The sequence below is a fragment of the Mirounga leonina genome, unplaced genomic scaffold (genome assembly GCF_011800145.1).
Source record: "Mirounga leonina isolate KUSES-001 unplaced genomic scaffold, KU_Mleo_1.0 Mir_454, whole genome shotgun sequence".
Classification (NCBI taxonomy): domain Eukaryota; kingdom Metazoa; phylum Chordata; class Mammalia; order Carnivora; family Phocidae; genus Mirounga; species Mirounga leonina.
In genome coordinates this window covers 11380-22403 of record NW_023270763.1, presented here as the reverse complement: position 1 = coordinate 22403, position 11024 = coordinate 11380, and the positions used below count along the sequence as shown (strand labels likewise).

The 11024-nt window shown below is 49.4% G+C and overlaps 1 pseudogene; it reads left to right on the top strand.

Annotated features, from left to right (window-relative positions):
- The first annotated feature begins 2520 nt into the window (after nt 1-2520).
- Nucleotides 2521-9553, top strand: LOC117999225 (annotated as a pseudogene).
- Nucleotides 9554-11024: the final 1471 nt, after the last annotated feature.

Sequence of the window (11024 nt, the reverse complement as noted above, 5' to 3'; positions counted from 1 at the left end):
GCCCAATATTGTCTTTGCTGGTACTTCATCAAAAGAGCTCAGGTAGAAATCAGAACCCCTGCAGGCCCCACCAGTGTCCCTACTGAGAATGAATCCCATCAAGGCGCTGGGGCTCACTGGCTTCAGGCAGCCCCACACTCAGTCCTGCTGTTCCTCCTTCCTCTCAACTGCTGTGGGTTTTTCAGGAGTTTTTGTGTGCGGTTTAAGGTAGGGGTCTGGTGTTGTTCTGCTTGAGGCTGTCCAGTTTCCCCAGCACGACTCATCGAAGAGACTGTTCTTTCACCATTGTGTATTCTTGGTTCCTTTGCTATAAATTAATTGACCACATATGTATGGGCTTGTTTCTGGACCCTCCATTCTGCTCCATCGGTCTTTCTGTGTCTTAGCCCGTATCATACTGTTTTGGTTACTATAACTTTGTGATGCAGTTTGAGATCAGGGAATGTGATGCCTCCGGCTTTGTTCTTCTTTGTACAGATTGCTTTGGCTCTTTGGGATCCTCTGTGGTTTTTTACATGTTTTAGGATTGTTCTAGTTCTGTGCAAAGTGACACTGGAATGTTGATCAGGATTGCACTGAATCTGTACATCAGTTTGGGTAAAATGGACAATTTTATAATATTCATTTTTATAATCGATGAGCACATAATATCTTTCCATTTATTTGTGTTTTTCAATTTCTTTTTTGAGAGGGAGTGGGAGGGGGCAGAGGAAGAGAGAGAGAGAATCTTAAGCAGGCTGTATGCCCGGCGCAGATCCCTACACGAGGCTCAATCTCACGACCCTGAGATCATGATCATGAGCCAAAATCGAGAGTCAGATGCGTAACCGAGTGAGCCACCCAGGTGCACCTTTTTCAATGTCTTTATCAATGTCCTGTAGTTTTCAAGGTACAGGTTTTTCATGACTGTAGTAAGGTTTTTTCCTGTTTTCTTAATTTCTCCTTGTGATGGTTTATTATGAGATTGTACAGTCTAATAATTTTTGTATTTGATTCTGTATCCTGCAATTTCACTGAATTTGTTTATTTAACTTTTTTTTTTCTTGGTAGAGTGATGTGGAAGATTGGGAATCCAAAATGTCATGCTTCTACCATATCCTAGGTCATCCACAACACCCACAGCTTCTACCATATCCTAGGTCATCTACAACACCAATATAATTGTTCCACAGCATCCCTTAGTAATCCATTGCATCTTGTGAACTGTGTCCTGGTAAGGTTTGGCCTCCACCATGGAGTTTGATGTGTTTTATGCTTTTCTGGCGTGTTCCTGATATGGTTGTTTTGAGAAGTAATTTAGTTTCCATGAATTTCCGATGTACAGAAAATCTGCCATAGCAGTAGAAATACTCTATTTCTGCTCTCAGATTTCTGCAGTTGTTTCACACAGCTCCCACTTCATATGACATGCTTGTGTGTTTTTTACTCAAAACAGGGACACTTTCCCCAGGAACTCTCATAGAGCTCACAAATGGGGAAATCATTATGATTTCCTCATTATAGTCCAATCCAGAGGCCACTTCAACTGTCAGCACCTGCTCGAACAGTGTGACAGTGATTCTCTTGTAATCCACTTTACGGTTCCTGAGACTTCCACTCACTTCACAACCACGGTTGATTTAAAGATCATGAAGGGCTCCAATCTGGGTAGCCTTTTCTGGATGGCTCTGTAATTTAGTTTGTTTTCAATCTTCACATGTTATAACATGGTTTAGTACTTCAGTCATGACTTTGTGATTCAGTTTACAAGACATAATAACGACCGTTTAAAAGATTAAAAAAATAAGAGACTTTAAGTCTACACTTGTATGTCACTAAGTATGTTCCCATTTTTATACAAAAATCACCACCTTCCACCTCAAGAATGTTTAAATTTTGACCCAGTGAAAGTCTGGGTCTGTTTATTAAACATTAACTCCCCATTCCCCTGTCCCCTCTGCCTGACAACCATATCTTACTTTTTGTAGGTGAATTTGATTATTTTGGATACCCCAGACAAATAGAATCTTATAATATTCTTTTCTGTGATTGGTCTATTGCCCTTGTCATAGTGAGTCGAAGGTTCATCCATGTTGTGATATGAATCAGTACTTTAGTTCTTTGCATGGCTGAATATTATTCCATTGTGTATACATTATTCACCCATCCTTCAATGGACACTTTGGTCAGTTCAGCCTTTTGGCTGTTGTGCATTATGAACTGGAGAAATAAATACAGAGAGTCCCTGCTTTAAAATATTTTGGGCACATGCCCTGAGGTATAGGAATTTATCCTATTTCTAAGATTTTGAGGAACCACCGTTCAGTGTGCCACAGCAGCTGTACAATTTTACTTCATGCCTTGATATGGTGGAAGAACATTTCAGTTTATGAATCTACCCCATGTCGTATATTCATTTACCCTTTGTGGCATGTTTGCATATTTTGTACCATTTTCCAATTGTGAACAGTGTTTCCATGGATATTTATGTTGGTTTTGGTTATGATTATGGGTTATGGCTCTGGTTCATGATGTGTGGACATGGTTATGGTTTATGCCTATGACTTATGGTATCTGGCTAGAGTTCATGGTGTATGGTTTATAGATTATGGCTTTATGATTTATTGTTTAATGGTGTATGGTTTTAGGGTTATGGCATGTGGCTTTTGGTTTCACACCCTTCGTTTTTTGAGTGCTTTAGTGCGAGGAGGTGGGAAGAAGAGGGAATGAGTGTTGTTGGGACTGAGGGGAAAGGTCTTTGGGGAGTCAGTGGATGAGGGGGTGAGCTGGTGTGTGTTTGTAGGGGGAGGGTTTAGGAGGTTCAGTGGGTGGTGTGTGTGGAGCTAGTGGGTCCAGAACTTGGAGGGTGATGGCTTAAGGGCAAGTGGGTGAGGGTGATTGTTTAGGTGGTGAGGGGGCGATGGTGATGGTATTGGGTGTGTGTTTAGAGGGTTTAGGCAATGATTGTTTAGTAGTTGAGAGATTAGAGGGATCAGGTGGTGATGGTTTAGGGAATGAGGGTTTAGGAGACGAGGGCATAAGGAGTTAAGGTGAGCCTTGAGGCATTGGACATAATGGTTAATGGGATAGGTATGGTATGTGTTTAGGCAGGAGAACCCAGTTGTCAAGAGGGCTCATTAGGGGGCGCCTGGGTGGCTCAGATGGTTAAGCGTCTGCCTTCGGCTCAGGTCATGATCCCAGAGTCCTGGGATCGAGTCCCGCTTTGGGCTCCCTGCTCAGAGGAGAGCCTGCTTCTCCCTCTGCCTCTGCCTCTCTCTCTCTATCTCTCATGAATAAATAAATAAAATCTTAAAAAAAAAAGAGGGCTCATTAGGGAGATCACTAGGCGGAGTAACTGGAGCTTGGGGGTTCCAACCTAGGGGTAGAAGACTTTGAGGGAACTAGGGTTGGATCAGAGTACATTCTGAATACAAATCCTTTATCAGATACATGGTTTGCAAATATGTTCTCCCAGTTTTCGGCTTGTCTTTTGGTTCTTTGAACAAGGTTTCCCAGAGTAGAAGTTTCAATTTTATAAAGTCCATGTTACCAATTTTTCTCTTTTGTGGATCGGTTGTTGTGTTTGCATTTTAAATTTATCCACGTTTTCGAGTGAATTTTAGTGCAGGTCGTAAAGTTAGTGTCTACATTTCATTTCATATGGTTTGCAATTGATTGTTCCTTAACTATTTTTGAAGAAGCTGGGGGATATTGGGCTCCACTTTAGAAACTCAACTTCCAAAATGTAATGGATTCCGCAGGCTCCCGGGAGGGGGCGCTGTCTCCACTGACCTCTGAGCCCAGCGTGTCCTGCACCGCCTCCACCGCCTGCAGGGGGCGCGCGAGCCCAGCGCCCCGATGTCGCGCGGCTGGCCTCTTGGCATTGGTAGGAACTCCGCTTTCTCTCGACCCTTTGTGCAAGCTTTGGGAGGATGTGGGTCCGCGTCCACACCGACACAAGCCGGGCTTCTTCGGGACCCGCTGTGGAGGCCTGGGGAAGACATGGGGCTGCGTCCATGCTGCCAGGAACTGCTGCCGACAGGAGCCCGGCCTCCTCAGGACCCGCTGTGGAAGTTTCCAGGGCACTTGGGGCCGTGTCCACTCTGACAGGAGTCTGGCCTCCTCAGGACCCGCTGTGGAAGTTTCCAGAGGACCTGAGTCCGCGTCCACTCTGACAGGAGTCCGGCCTCCTCAGGACCCGCCGCGGGAGGAGAAGATGAGGTGAAGCCGCCTGAGCGGGGATTAGCCGAGGGGGTCCCTGCTCACAGGCCCGCGGGGAGCAGGAAGGGCGCGCTGTGTAGACGGTGGGGTTTTCGTGGCTTTGTGTGCGTGGACGTGGGGTCTCGGGAGGTGCTGTGTGCGGGGCTGTCGGGTCTCGCCTTTCTGGGCTCGGATGCGCTCCCCGGGTCCCGCGTCTGTGTTCATGCGCCACACGGATCGGTTCCTGGGGCTCCTCAGGCAGTCTGCAGTCGGGGAGTAGACGCCCCGCGGCAGTGCTCCCGGCGCCTGGGCCCTGCGGGGCTTTCCCCCGCGTCAGGGTCGTCGGTTCTGTGTCTGTGAAGACGCCGCTGGAAGCTCGGTGGCGACTGCCTGGACGGCTTTGGGGAGAGGAGATGTTTTCACAGTGTCGGTTCTTCCGTGAGCTCAGAGTGTCTCCCCGTGTCCGTGTCCCTCCCTCGATGGTGTCATCAGTGTCCTACAGGTTCAAGAGAACAGGTCTGTCAGCGCCTTGGCTAAATTTACTCCTATTTTGTTCTTTTTGATGCTGTTGTAAATGACATTGTTCTCTGCATTTGTCTCTCTGACGGTTGGTCATGAGCACATAGAAATGCAATAGATTTGTGTGTACTGATTTCGTTCCTTGCAAGTTCATTGAATTTGTTAGTTCTGGTAACCTTAAACCCAAACGGCCAGTTATTTTACCAGCAAAATGGGTTTATTTGAGAACAGCAGAGACTTGCAATCTGGGACGAGTAAGCTACGGCCACATCACAGGCAAGTGCAAGAAACAAGGGAGGGCGCCTGGGTGGCTCAGTTGGTTGGGCGACTGCCTTCGGCTCAGGTCATGATCCTGGAGTCCCGGGATCGAGTCCCGCATCGGGCTCCCTGCTCGGTGGAGGGTCTGCTTCTCCCTCTGCCCTCTTTCCCCTCTGCCCTCTTCCCTCTCGTGCTCTGTCTCATTCTCTCTCTCTCTCTCTCAAATAAATAAATTCTTAAAAAAAAAAAAAGAAACAAGGGAGACGAATATTATTTCTTGGAGAAGGAGGGGAGGGTTGTCTTGAAGGAAAGTCCACTGGAGAAAAGCAGGTGTTCTGGGTGACGGAGGTTTCCCTGCCGGGATGGTGGATTTCTCAAAGCGAGTGAAACCTACATCTTCCCCTTTGGGGTCTGTAACTGATGAGTCTCTCTGGTGGAGGCTTCTAATGTTGGTTTTTGTAATTGACAGTTGTTCCTGTAACTGACCCTGAATGGTAGGCTCCCTCTTTCCAGCCTCCCCTTCTGGCATCCCCAGTCCACTTTACTGAGGCTTCCCTTCATGCATTCTCACGGTTTTTGGTGGAGCACTGTGGAAAATTGGAATTCCAAATCCTAATGCTTCTACTGCACCCAAGACACAGTGGTCGCGGCTAATCCTTCCACGAGTCTCTTGCTAATATGTGGCCTCCTACGAGGGCGAGTGGCCTCTCCACAGTGGGTGAACTGTATCTGGGAGGGCTTGACCTCCATCACGAAGTTTGATGTCGTCTCTGCTTCTGTGACCTGGTGCTGTCATGGTTGTTTGGAAGAGTAATTTACTCTGGAGAGATTTCAAAGTGGAGTAATCCTGTCACAGCAGCACAAATACGCTTTATCCCACACTCAGACCCCTCAGTTGTCGATTCCTTACTACATTTGGCACTTCACACAGGATGCTTCAGTGCGTTTTACCCCAAACAGGGACACTCTCGCATGGAACCACCACATAACCCTGAATGAGGAAATCATCCTGGTTTCCACATTTTAAGTCAGACCACAGGCCCACTTAAACTGTCACCACCTGCCCCACTGTCTGAAATGTCCTTTTCCATTCGGATCCAGTTTTTTGTTTTTTTTTTCTGGAACTGCTCCTGACACTTTCCCTTATTTGGGTAACCTTGATGGATGTAAAGAGCAAGATGGTTCCAATCTGGGTGGACTTTTCTGTCTGGCTTCTGTCACTGGGGCTGTTTTCAGTGTCGACCCACGTTGTGACCTGCATCAGTCCCTCATTCATTTTTTCACTGTGACTAAACATAGTAACATTGACCACTTAAAACATTTCAGGTACACAGTTCTCTGGCCTTAGCTGAGTTCCCACGGGTGTACATCATTCTCCAGAAATTTTTCCTTCTCCCAGAGGGGGACTCTGTATGCATGAAACACCAACTCCAACTCCCCATTCCCCTTTCCCCTTGGCCCCTGCAGCCACATTCTACTTTGTGTCTCAGGATACTTCATATAAGTGGAATCATACAGTGTCTGTCCTGTGAAAACCAGCATCCTGCCTTGTTCCTGATTTCAGAGTAGAGCTGTCAATCTTCAGACTTGAGCGTGGTGTTTGCCATAGATTTATTGAAAAAATTATCCCTTATTCCTGCTTTCATGAGTGTTTATGTCAGCAACAGACATTGGATTTTCGTTAGAACCTTTTCTGCATCAATTAATATGACCACATGTTTTTATTTAAAAAATCATTGCAGTGTATAACAGTGCTTAGTTTCACTATACTGAATAACCTTTGAGGTGTTTGTGAAGAGTCACTTGCTTATGGTGCACAATATATTTATGAGCTCTTGGTTTTGCAATTTTTCTGATCTGGCTTCTTACATCTATATTAAGAAAGGTATAGGAATGTATTTCGCTGATTTTGTGATGATTTCATTGGGGTTGGTATTAGTGGTTAGGATAGGGGTTAGGGGTTAGGGTTATAGTTGGGTTAGGGTTAGTGTCTCCCTGTCCTCTTCTGCATAGAGCCCATTCTTCTCGAGTAACCAGAGTGATCTTTTGGGAACATAACCTTTGGGCCTCTCTGTGGTCTGCTCCCCTCCTGCCCATCCTCTTCAGCCTCACCTCTCCCACCATGGCCCGCCCCTCTGTGGGCCACCCAGGGGTGTGGTTGTCCCACATGTGCCTCAGGCTTGACTCCAAACTTTTGCACTGGCTGTGCCCTGTGCCAGGGGCACTCATACCCCGCCCCCCGCTTCATGTCTGGCTTTTTTCCCCGATGGCTGGGCCTCAGTTGGCCCCCTGACGACCTGACTCATGCCTGCTGGGTGTGTGTGCTTGTCCCCTATTTAAATGCAGTGCCCGCCTTCCCTTTGTGAGCAATTTACTAACCTGCTAGGTATGGGGCAGGCACAGGGAAGTAGCCTTAGTGTCTGCACAAAAAATCAGTTTCAGAGGGGTTCACCACACTTGCCTGACAATAGGGGAGCTGCTTTCCCCATGGTGGGGAACAGGTAGTCCCCTCAAAGGGGGACCAGCCATGTGAGGCAGTTGGACAAGACTCCCAACTTTTTAGGGCTGGGGAGAGGTAGACCTGGACCCGGAAGCTCACACCCTTGGATTCAAGGCTGGGGCCTAAGCAAGCCCCCTCTTCTTCCAGAGGTCCTCTTTCCCATTCCCCACCCATGGGCTGGACCTGATCTGGGGGAGTTCGAGGGTGACCCTTCCTAGGAATACCAGTGGTTTACTGAGGACCTTGTTAGCAGGATGCCCAGTAGCGTTCAAGAGAGGACCCTACAGGAGGTGGAGACAGCTCTGTGGGGGCCAGCGACATCCCACTCAAAACAAAGTGGGGCAGGTGGCTGGCCCTGCTGATTCTACCCAGTCTGTAGGGCACAGAAACAAGGGCTGTGCCCCAAGGTGCTCAACTCCTGGCAGGTGGGGACAGGACCTGTGGGTTTGCCCAGGAGCTCAGCACAGGGGGAGTGTTTCTGGCTCCAGCATGCTGGAGCCCATGTGGGACTGCATGGGTTTCCAACCTCCTAAGCCTTAGGCTTCCCTTTGTAAGATGAGGTGCTGATGGCCCCCATCTCTGGGAGCAGAAGATAGGGAGGCCCCATGGGCAGACTTTCTCAGGACAGGCCAGGAGAATAGCTGTTGCTTAAAGCAGCCCAGGGCCTGCCTTTTTGAAGAAGGTGCACACGTGCACAGCCCCCAGCTTTGGGGTCCTGCTGCCAGGCTCTGGCAGTGACCCTCCTCCTACCCTGTTCACTGCTCCTGTAGCTATATGATCTTCCTGGAGCTGTTCCTGCAGACAGTGGAGAAGCACTTCATGGTGGGACACAGGGTCACCTACTAGGTCTTCACCGACTAGCTGGCTGCTGGGCCCCATGTGCCCCTCTGGGAAGGCCAGAGGGTAGAGGTCCTCATGGTGGACACAGGGTCACCTACTACGTCTTTACCAACCAGCCGGCTGCCGGGCCTGTGTGCCCCTCTGGGAGGGCTGGCGGGTGGTGGTCCTTGAGGTGTGCGGCACCCCGCAGTGGCAGGATGTGTCCATGCGGTGCAAGGTGATGATCAGCTGCTTCTGGGAACAGCACTTCCTCCATGAGATGGACGACTTGGTGTGCGTGGACGCAGACCTGAAGTTCTGTGACCACATGGGTGTGGAGATCCTGTCCGCCCTCTTTGGCACCCTTTACCACAGTTTCTACTGGGTGGCCCATGAGGACGTCAGCTACAAGTGCCGGCCACAGTCCTAGGCCCACATCTCCAGGGACCAGAGCAACATTTACTACATGCGGGCCTTTTTGGGGGGGGTTGGTGGCGGAGGTTCACTGAATGACCTTGGCCTGTCACCAGGCGATGGGAGTTGACCTGGCCAATGGGATGGAGGGCATGTGGCACGACGAGAGCCACCTGAACAGGTACCTGCTGGACCACAAGCCCACCAAGGTGCTATCCCCAGAGGACCTGTGGGACCTGCAGCTGCTGGGCTGGCCCTGGAGGACCTGTGGGACCCTCAGCTGCTGGGCTGTCCCCCAGAGGACCTATGGTACCCGCATCTGCTGGGCTGCTCCTGTCATGAAGAAGCTGAGATTTGGGCCATGCCCAAGAATCACCAGGGCACCCGGAACTCATGAGGGGCTGTTCCTGAAGGCCATGCTGGACCTAAGGCTGCTGGGCTGTCCCTGGAGGACTTGTGGGACCCTCAGCTGCTGGGCTGGCCCCGGTCATGAAGAAGCTGAGATTCGGGCTGTGCCCAACAATCACCAGGACACCCAGAACTCATGAGGAGCTGGCCCCGGAGGACCTGTGGGACCCACGGCTGCTGGGCTGGCCCTGGTCATGAAGAAGCTGAGATTCGGGCTGTGCCCAAGAATCACCAGGACACCCAGAACTCATGAGGGGGTGTCCCCGGAGGCCATGCGAGATCTGAGGCTGCAGGGCTGTCCCCTGGAGGACCCACGGCACCCACAGCTGCTGGGCTGGCCCCAGAGGACCTGCGGGACCCGAGGCTGCTGGGCTGGCCCCCATCATTCCCTGGGTCATGAAGAAGCTGAGATTCGTGGCTGTGCCCAAGAATCAGCAGGACGTCTGGAACTCATGAAGGGCTGCCCTCATCTCTATCAGAGGGTGCTGCCTTGAGCGGAGCCGTCAGAGCAGGTTCCTACTTCTGTCCCCTTGAGGGAAACTGTGGAGCCCAGCACTGCTTACACAGGCACACCAGGGCCCCAGCCACCCCTGCGCACAGGAGGCCCGCCTGGGGGCACAAGTTCCTCTCTTTGTGGTCACTACATTTTGATCACTTCTGGGTCATTTGCCTCTGTGAACGGCTCCAGTTTTATGTCAGATGTTTTTCTGTGTCAATGCTGAGCAACCATTTTTAAAAAGAACAATTGAGGGAAAAGGTTTTCTCCCTGGTTCTAAACAGACACCGCCTGGTGGGGCTGGGAGCAGCCCTGTAGCAGCCACGGAGCCAGAACGGGTCCTGGCTGGGTCTAACCTCCCAGTCCCTGCACCTTGCCATGGCCATGGGGCTTCAGGGTCAGGGTTGCACCGAGCCACCTCTCAGAACCCCAGTGCCCTCACCACCAGAGGCCTTGGCCATGACCGCTAGGTCAGCCTCCAGGAGCATGGAGCCGTCTGGGTTATTTCCATTTCCTGCCGTGGATTTATTTTTTATTTATTAATTTTATTTAATTTTTTAAATTTAAATTCATTAGCCAACATACAGTATATCAGTAGATTTTGATGTAGTGTTCAGTGATTCATTAGTTGCCTATAACACCCAGTGCTCATCACAACATGTGCCCTCCTTAATACCCATCACCCAGTTACCCCATCCCCCCACGCTCTTCCCTTCTGTAACCCTCAGTTTGTTTACCAGAGTCCAGAGTCTCTCATGGTTTGTCTCCCTCTCTGATTTCTTCCTGTTTAGTTTTCCCTCCCTTCCCCTGTAGTCCTCTGTGCTATTACTGACATTCCACATATGAGTGAAACTATATGATAATTGTCTTTCTCTGATTTATTTATTTCAATTAGCATAATCCCCTCTAGTTCCATCTATGTCAATGTAAATGGTAGGTATTCATCCTTTCGGACAGCTGAGTAATATTCCATTGTACATATGTACCACATCTTTTTTATCCATTTGACTGATGAAGGGCATCTTGGCCCCTTCCACAGTTTGGCTATTGTGGACATTGCTGCTATGAACATTGGTGGGCAGGTGCCCCTTCTTTTCACTACATCTGTATCTTTGGGGTAAATACCCAGTAGTGCAATTGCTGGGTGGTAGGGTAGTTCTATTTGTAACGTCTTGAGGAACCTAAATACTGTTTTCCAGAGTGGCTGTACCAGCTTGCATTCCCACCAACAGTGTAAGAGGGTTCCCCTTTCTCCACATCCTCGCCAACATTTGTTGTTTCCTGCCTTGTTGATTTTTGCCATTCTAAGTTGTGTAAGGTGGTATCTCAATGTGGCTTTAATTTATATTTCCCTGATGGCTAGTGATGTGGAGCATTTTTTCATGTGTCTGTTAGCCATTTGTATGTCTTTGGAGAAGTGTCTGTTCATGT